The following is a 9,896-nucleotide window of genomic DNA, read 5'->3' as shown; positions in this document are numbered from 1 at the left end:
ATTTTGGAGAGAATATAGACCACTATAATTTATTTGTTGATATCAACTCGCAAACAACATTTTGAAATGAAATTTGAAATTCATTCTGAATTTAGAGCGAGTTTGAGAAAATTTCAGGATTTGAATTTTTGGGATGCTACAGACGTCCAATTTTAACAATGTATGGTGGCTCTTCTTAAGGAAGCCATCATGGGTCGGCCCCTTCCTTAGCCTATAAAAGAAGGAGGCCGACCCCCGGACTCGGGATGTCCTTCTCTCTCTCGGGCGGACAACGCAAGGACGGTCCCTAAGGAAGACAAACCCAGAAGACTAACAAATAAGAGGAGGACCTATTGGCCGGAACCCCGTTGTTGGGAACTTGTTCTCAAATGCTATGAGTTAAGAACAAGACAACACAAAAAATGTCAAATGTTAATGCCATTCGTCCTTCGAGACATTATTTCCCTTAGGATATAATGATCTTCAGACGAAGGTCATGAAGGACATACCTTCATGATTGCAATATGCGATAATAAAAGGAGAATCATATAGAATGTAAGAGATAACATGAAAAATTATGTAATATTATCAGCTCATTTCTATTTTATTATCATGGATAAATAGAAATGATATCAAATTACAAGTGTACCTTCGGCTTGATAGAAGGTAAAAGTACAAGTGTGACGCACGAGCAAATACAAGTCAGCGTGAACAGTACGGGAGCACTGTTCATCTATTTATAGACACGGGACGCAGCCCATGTAAAATTACACCCATGCCCTTTACATTTACTAATGACTCTATAGTGATTCATCGAGGTCTAAATGGCCTTTTTCCTTTTAAGTCGGTTCCCTTTTCTGCTGTCATATCGAAGCTCTCTTGCGCGTAGCTTCGACGCTACGTCAACCTTCATATTCTTTATGCTTCTCACATTGTGGTTCTTATCCGAGTCCGAAGGTACCTGTTCATGTATTATACTCCAGAAGCATTGTTAAATCATGTTTTTGAGGACCTTCGAAAGACGAAGACCCCCAACACCCGTCGCCAAGCCAAGACTTAGTTATGACTCCACCTTATAACCACTGCCACCACAAACAAGACTTGGGAGCCTCTCCTCCCTCTCTCCCCTTGCTTGTAACCCCTACTACGAGCTTTGATTCTTAATGGTGTCGGTAGCGCAAGCCACCAATGACTGGACGTAGGGACGTTCTGGTCGAACCATTATAAATCTTGCGCCCACCGAACATATTGTCTGGAGCTCGTAACGCGCATAATAAATTACTTGTGAGAGCGAGGTTCAAAACACCGACAAGTTTCTCACAGTCCATCTGTAATGTAACAACACATATGTGGATCTGTGGTGTAACGACATATTGGGCCCAATGTTAGATGAGAAGCGGGGAGAGAAACAAACCTACACGCTTCACACGTGGCACACGATGCACAAAATTGACGCTTTAAAGGAGTAGAGATAGTTTTTGCTCAAAAAGGTCGCGCTTCGAGCAAATACATCGAAATCTCAGTCAAAGTTTTCTATTATAAGGGCATGTACAACCCTATTAATTAAGAGTATTTTGAGGGGACGTTATGGGTAAATGCGAAAAAGCAAGAGACAAAGTACGTCTCTTCACAACTTTTTGTATGTATTGTCTTTTAACTATATTTTTGATTAAGATGCTCAGAGTCATATCGTACAGTCTCTTAATCTTCTCTTGTAATCGGAAAATCAATTCAAAGGCTCAGAATTGTATATGCTCTAGGACCCACTAGGACATTTTGTAATGGTCAACTGTTCCGTACACGTAATCTCTACTACTACATAAGTCAGTAGTGTAGACGTCCATATTTTCTTTGGTGCACGGTTCTGCCTTTGCATCGCATTCTGCCTTTCTGCGCGACGCGAGACCACAAACCAGTCCCCCGCTCCGGCAGCCCGCGTGCCCCGCTCCCCCAGCCGCGGGAGCAGCGCCAGCTTCCATCCATGGCTGCCCGCGCGCCCGGCTCCCCTTTCCTTGCGCGACGCGAGATCGGCGAGAATGCCCACAAATCGTGGGACGGCGTGGCAGCCTTGCCCCGCTCCCCCAACAGCGTCGGCTTCCCCCGCGCCCCGCTCCCCCTTTCCTTGTGCGACGCGAGCCCACAAATTGCACCAATCCATGGCAGCCCGCGTGCCCCGCTCCCCCAGCCGCGTCCCGCTCCCCCCGCATCCGCATAGGTCCATTCCCCCACCCCGCCGTCGCTCCGTCTCGTCCACAACCACCCCCTTCTTCGCCCACACTCTGCGACCGCCCCGCATAGGTCCATTCCCCCACCCCGCCGTCGCGATGCTCGGAATACTGTCGGGGCCGATGCCCGTGCTCCACGCCTCCCTGGGCGCCCTCGCCCTTCCGCTCCTGCCCGCATGCACCTTCCGCTGCTCCACCTCCGTCGGGCCCTCTCTGCCCGCGTCTCGACCGCCACCGACGGCGTCGAGGGCAGTCCCGGCCCTGTCCGCGTCCACAGGGACTGGAATGGCAAGACGATGTTGGGCCCCGGGATGGACACGCAGTCGGGCAGGCGCACCGGCTCGGCAAGGTCCCGAAACTCGCCGGGCATGAAGGAGGCCTGCTCGGGGAGGTGGAGGACAAGTGAGAGCGCATGGAGGTTCATGGGCATGAAGAGGCACTGTGCGGTCACACTGGCGTCATGCGCAGCGGTGAAGAAGGTTATCCCGAACTGGTCGGTCACGAACGCGACGAGGCGGGTGGTGTCGCGGAGCTCCACGAGCAGGCCCGCGAGCATCGAGAGTGAGCACGTGCACTCCTAGGTCATGAGCGTCTCGAAGGCGGCGACGCGGGGCAGGTCGGAGTCTCGGAGAGGTCGACGGGCGGCATCACCCACGAGGTGACGGACGGCGGCAACGACGCGAGAACTGTTTATTCTGATGTCAGTGATACTAGCACCGCATTTACCAATCCATTCCCTTCCCTGGGAAACAACAGGTATCTGTTACAAATAATTCTTAACATGTGTAGTCTATCATTTCATTGTTTTCTATTTTCTTGCAGTGAAATTTGGTTCGCATGTCTAAAGATGTTACAGTTTCATTTATATTTTGTTTTAATTTCACTTATGTAGGAGTTGCTGGGGACTATTGGATTAAGTGGCACAGCCTGATCTATTGAGCTTGGCCCTTACCTGCAGCACTCTATTAAATTTCTTTTGAGCATGGTGGTCTTTGAAGCATGACAATGGCTGCTGTTAGGTTTGGTATGTTTGATGCCTTTGGATAGACCTGCACTCTTTCAATTCGTCAAGTTACAAATACTTGCAGGAATCGACCCTTGTAAATTCTTTCAAGAAAAGTTCCTACACAAATACCAACCTATCACAGTTCTATTCAATTCAACACCAACTCGCGCTGCGTGGCCGACGTCGCGGACGCAAAGTTGATGAGCATGGTCGGGATGTCGCGCCGCACCGCCAGGAGCTTGGCCAGCTCCGCCAGCGGGATCAGGTGGCCCAACCCTGGCGTGGCCAGCATGGTCACGTGCAAAGGCCCGGGCTTCTTGCTCGATCTAGGATTCCCGGTGTTGATCTAGAGGGGCCTTTTCTGAGTGGTTCTTCTCACGGCGGCGGGTTGTCTTCTGCTCACAGTCACCATGCCATAGAGTTTTGCTTGCAAGTGTGGTGCGTTTTGTACGCGTGCAGAGGATTGCTGTTTGTGTAGTCACACTTTGATTTTATTGTTTGTCTATATAGCATGGCCGGAAATCCAATGATTTGTGGTAATAATTCTAGAGATAACTACTCTCACTTGACCAACTCTCTTATCCATCGATGACCTGAAAAGTCAGATCTCTTTCCATTGTTCAAATTTGGGATATTAATTCTCGAGTGTCGATTCACTTTGTTTCCTTTTGTGAACAGGTTCTGGACCTCGTCGGGAATGCTATCATGAACAATAATAAGACAGGCATCATATTGCTATGTCTATGGTTATTATTTTTTCAGTTTTGCTCTTTTGGGTTCTTTCGGGTGGGGTAAAAGTGTGGATTCATGTGCACATTTTTTGTTTTGGGGGAATTTATATTTTTTAACCATGAAGGGTGAGAAGGTTGATTATGACAACGGTAGGGACTGTCTGAGCAACCATATTGATAATAATTCTGATTAGTTTTTTCTAAGAATCGTTAAAATCAGCAAGTTCTTTTAGGATCTTTGAATACTTTTGGTTCACGAACTAACAATTTATCTTCAGGTTCCTGTTCTGGAGACTCCTAAGAGCACCTCCAAGAGGCGACCAAAATGCATCCCAAAACCTAATTGTCGTCTTTGAATCGAAACTAACTGGACCTTTCCGTGTTCTCTTCTGTAGCAATGGAGCACACAGCCAACAGTATGCAGTTCTTTATCTCAACCTTCAACTAAGTCGTGCCCTGAGAATTGTTTTGTTACGTTAATGGGAAGAACAGTTCTTTTTTCCCTTACAACACAAAGGGGAAGATAGATAAAATGCATATAAGTTCTATAGAAGGATGAGCTAGAGCTAACTCAACGTCAGCTAGAACTGTTGATAAGGTGTTCCCTGGAAACTTGTGTGTTCCTGGCAACCTTTAAGCATCTGTAGAATCACTTATCATTTGTTTTCCTAGCAACATGTGTGTTCATTTGTACCTGTATCCCTATTGTCTGATACTGAATCAACAGAAGGGGAGGGGCTGGGGAAATGAGTCAGCCGAACAGCCTTCGGTGGCCCAATACAGCTTGTTGTAGCCCAGTTTTTAGTTTTAAAAATTTTCAGGGAAGTTATTAACATTCTGGTGTAGGTTTACATCTTTTTAGGAATTTTTTTTCTAACAGCCCCCAATCACAAGTTTTGGCGAACAATTTTTAAGGGAACTTTTGGAGTTGCTCTAATGGCCATGTTTTTTAGAGTAATGCTATTGCACGCTATGGTATATATATCCATGCTTTCCAATTTAATTATTTCTTGTTTTTTCGCTGCTGACGACATGTCTTTGTTTCTTTTCAGTTGCTCGCTTGAAGGATGACAACCCTCTTTTGGGGTCTTCCCGTATTGAACAAGTGGCTGATTTATCGAGTGTGTGTAGACTGAGGAAACAACTATCTCTCTCTACACCTTTAAAGCGTGATTTTTGTTGAAAAAATGGAGGATGCTAGGATCAAATCGTGGTCGTTTGGATCAGAGTGCCCATCCTCTACCTCTGTAGCTCATGTTTCTTTGTGTTATACAAAAGATAGATCGGTCAAATATTTCATTTAAGTAAGGTGTACTTGTATGATATATAAATACCGTTGCAACGCACGGGCAACTAACTAGTCAAGTCTTAACTATCACAGTTATCACACAATTTTCACACGCAAATCTAAAGTTTCCTCGTAATACTTCATCACCAATGTGTGCTTGTATCGAATCTAACAATGCAACCAATGCAAGTGCACGCTACTAGTAGTCACCACACGCACACTGCAGTCGACCCTGTGCCGTAGGGACATGCATGCATATATATATATATATATGCTCACCACTTGCGGTCTCGTAGCTGGCTATATACCGTGCAGCCAAAGTAACAGAGGACAAGCTCTAGACAATCACCTCGATTACACTATAGACAAATACTGTACTGTATTAGAATCGTTTGGTCCTGCTCGTTTGTTTTGTCAGCAGGCTCACCAGAAAAACCGTTATGGAGTTACCAGACACGAGAGGGACGTACGGCCACTGCTGTCGTGCCGGAAATGTGCAGGGCCCTACTAGCTAGTAGCTGCTCTCAAGCTTCAAAACATCACATGGGCCATATGACCCCCAAGGAAGGGCGCAAATACCAAGTCACATGTAAGCACCGGGTGACAGTATAGGCAGGCAGGGAAGCAGGCTTGCGTTAATCTAGGATTAATGTACAGCTAATCTCGCGGCAGAGGGGTTTAGCCCAGACCAAATCCGCGTTAATGGACTGCCAGTGGATCGTCTGGTCCAGTGGAGAGATGTGTTCCGGGCAAGTTTAGGTTTGACTCCACAGTTGGCATGGAGAAGCGCGCAAAAGATTACCCTTTTAAGTGGCTCGAGGCATGCTTGAATTATGTTATTTTGGGGTGGTACTGCCAATGTGCAAGCTTACGTATCTCAAGTTTAACTAACTAACTGACTATATACATAGTATAGTATCAAATTATACTTATACTTGCTTATCATTATACTTGCTCCATTTTATAGAAACTATCATGCTTGAATTATGTTATTTTGGGGTAGCTGCCCGCATGATTGAATTATGTTATTTTGGGGTACTTATACTTGCCAAAATATGGTGAGTTAGAAGCTAAGAGCAAGTATAATGTTTGTATTATAGTTGATAGTTTCTATAAATACCAAGTTACGTATCTCAAGTTTAACTAACTGACTATATACATATTATAGTATCAAATAAGTATTGTTAGTTTTGTTATGAGATATGTTTTTATAATGTAAGCACCATAAATATTAATATTTTTACCTATATATTTGCTTAAACTTTGGACATTTCAACCGAGAATGCATCTAGAAATTGCATTCCTTTGTAGACAAAGGTGGTAGGATCACACTTCTATTTTGGTTCCCATGTCAACATAGTTTCTCGTATAAAAATCCATTTCATTCTCCCTCCTCTAGTCCTTAGCTTGAATATCGCATCACCATGTTGCTTACTTAATACCTTAAGTAAAAATGAGGATACTTGTGAGGCGCTAATAATTTCTACTACATAACTTTACACACAGCAACATTGTCACTCATAGCCTTCTCCGCGTACTGTTGCATTTTCATCACTGCCAACGGTGTCCTCAACTATGTCATTGTGTCGTCAACATGCATGGTATTTGTCAATCTATTTGCATGGTTCCCCCATGTACTTTGAACATGGTCATCATGCATCCATAGTGTTGGCTTTATGCTAAACCATCTAAATCAATCTCCTCGATTCGTTCAATAACATAATCTCATCGCCAATATTGTCCACTCTTCATCATTGATCATGTCTGCTTCCACAATAACAAAATGAATATGCGCCTTCTACCCCATGTATTATGTCGATTTGCACTAATATGCAGTCGTCTTTAACCACTACAATTCATATTTGTTTCTGTTGTACAAAGAAACTGTATATTATATATAGAAACTGTAGTGATCCAAGGTCAAAATAGCGAGGAGACACTAATTTCAGAACCGTGATTATCGTCCATCATCGATCGATCTGCCGGTTTGCCGCTAATGCCTTTACACATTAACTCCGACGAGGATGGCATCGGGAGTTAATGACAGTAGATGACACCCACGTCTTGTGGGGCTCGGTCGGTCGGAACAGATACACGCCAGTAACACATGTCGGTCAGTTTTCGGTTGCACGTTTCTTTTAGCAAATTAAGCTGGGACTGAGTGCTGGGGACGGTCAGACGACGCCAGCAGGGAGTACTACTGCGGCATGCTCCTAGTATAGTACTAGCTCACTGTATTGTGTGCTCCTTTGATTCCTGAACCCTAGGCTACGGGGAACTAGGGCAAATGCATGAACCATCGCACTGTACCAGGCCTGGCAAGTGATCCGATCCGATTTGTCCCGGCGTCTCGGACAGGGCTGTCACGGGCGTGCCGGTCGATCCTTGGACAGGAGCAATACAGTATCAGGGGGCGCGGCGCCAGTCGGCAGATGGGCGGTGATCGTGGGGGACACGAACCCGTCGCGAGTATTTTCTGTGTTCTTGGTGGGATTGGGTATGCGTGCCGGTGCCACCTCTCTCGGTTTGGTTTCTCTCTCGTCGAATAATGACACTATATGCAGTGCTGACGACGACGACGAGATGAGATGAGATCGAATTTTATCACGTTGCGTCTGCTGCATGGGAATCGAAGAGGCTAGCAGCGTGCGTCGAAACGAACGATTCCATTTGGGTGTTTAGTCAAAGTAATCGCAAGCTAGCCATAGCTAGATATGTAGACGTATAGCCTAGCTAGAGATAATAAGCTAGATATACTAGGCTGCATGGCGTGGCAAGCTGCCAAATTGCTACTACACCTAACCCCTAGTAAACTCACACCTCCGGTCCGCCATCTAGCACGAAGAAGAAAGATCAGATGGACAATGGACTCGAAAGGTCGAAGCAGCGGGCAGTAACATAATTGTGTTATTGGGGGCACGTTTAGAATAGAGGAAGGAACAAGGAAGCCCATGCATATGCATGCATATATCCACGTCCTAGCTACTGTCATGCAAGATGCATATGGAGGACAATGCGAAGTGGCGCGCGTGCTCCGCGTTGACGGAGTTCGCTCGCTACGGAGGACAGGTACACACGGCCGGACGGCGACCAAACGCAAACGGCCCTTAATTTTGGCGCGCGTGGCCTCCATACCGGCCGGCGCACCTCTCGCGCGCGCGTACCGTACGCCGTCCCGGCCCGCCGGCCGGCCAACCGGCACCACGTACGGCCGGGCTCCATCGATCTGTTATGGTCCCGGAACTTGTATACCGCCGCGCCTGCCAATATGCGTGCGTGCGTGTCCGCGGGTGGCGCAGTCGCGCGTCGTGATGCACAGTACGGCGGAACAACATGCATGCTGTATGCGCGCGCGCGTCGTCCAACAATTAACGGAGTGCAATGCGATCGGCCAGCGAGCGACGACACCGCGACAGTGGTACGAGCGCCGACCGGCCGGTGGTTGCTGCCGGGCATGGGCTGTGCGCGGTCGGCGCGGGCCGCGTCGCCGTCAAAGCTAGCGGCCGCCGCGCTGGGGTCGGTCGTATGTGGTCGGACGACGTCGTCGCCCCGGCCGGTGGGGCGTGCCGTGCACTACGTCGTGTGCGTTCAATTCAATTCCCTCCCGGCGGGCCGCGGGCGGCTGGACGGACGCTCGCTTTCGCTCCATCGATCTCTCGGTGTGAAGATGGGAACGTGCGGCACGCGGCTTGGTCGGGCCGCTAATTAAGGTTGAGCTTAATTTCGGGTCACGATGATATACGGCGCATTTGCCGCGGAACCGATCGGACGTCGACACCTTTCAACTAGACCTACCGTGCGTATCGTATGGAAAATCTGTTACATATATGTAGTAGCTAGCTAGTGGAGTGTACTTTTCCGACGACTTGGGTATCCTGACTTTATCAAAGTTGGAGTACATACATTTGCTTGTAAATGACGATCACCATGCATTGTCGTCCTAAAAAAGACGATCAGCGCGCGCGCGCAGATGACCTCTGGATCGGACGAGCCGTATATAGATGGGCCGGCAGATCGCGCGAGGTACGCTGCCAGCAGTGGGCCAGTGCAACTTGGGAGTTCCAAGATGCCAATCGCCGCCCCGACACCTCGCCACGTATAGACGGCAGAGCCGGGTAAAATAGCGGGAGTCGATTTCACTTCCACCGCTGTCAAAAACAAAAACGAAGCTAAGGCCCACTTCGTAGTACTACGAATTAGCCAGAAAAGAAAAGAAAAGAACAGCCGGTACAACCATATGCTGTCGCCGACCGGTCACAAGTTTGTGTTGTGAGGATATATAGCTAGAAAGGCCCCTAATAACAGCAAAAGACACCCGTCTCCACGCATGTACGCTGCGGTGCGGCGGCCTTTATTTCATCTGTCTCTTCAGGCCATCAACCTTTTTGACCGATCTGCAGCTCCAAGCGTATGAGACAAGAGAGTTTGTCACGATGAATCGTGAAATGACGATAGTACGGGGAGATAAGACTTTCCTGCTTTTATATGTTGTCGTTAATTGGTAGGGTACGGTGTAATTAGATCGTAACGGATATTACTTTTTCATATTTATTTTCATATTATTCTTTTCGGATTCTAGTCGTCTAGTTGTGTCGGATAAGTTTTGATTGGATATTGATATCTAAAATATATAACTTTAAGTATACGGATATAGATATAAATCGGAT

At 47.1% G+C, this 9,896-nt stretch overlaps 1 pseudogene; it reads right to left on the bottom strand.

Moving 5' to 3' along the window:
• Positions 1-1,735: 1,735 nt before the first annotated feature.
• Positions 1,736-3,502, bottom strand: LOC109942374 (UDP-glycosyltransferase 72B3-like; annotated as a pseudogene).
• Between the last annotated feature and the right edge of the window lie 6,394 nt (positions 3,503-9,896).

This window comes from Zea mays, chromosome 1 (assembly GCF_902167145.1).
Source record: "Zea mays cultivar B73 chromosome 1, Zm-B73-REFERENCE-NAM-5.0, whole genome shotgun sequence".
Taxonomy (NCBI): Eukaryota; Viridiplantae; Streptophyta; class Magnoliopsida; order Poales; family Poaceae; genus Zea; species Zea mays.
This window is presented reverse-complemented; position numbering and strand designations above follow the sequence as displayed.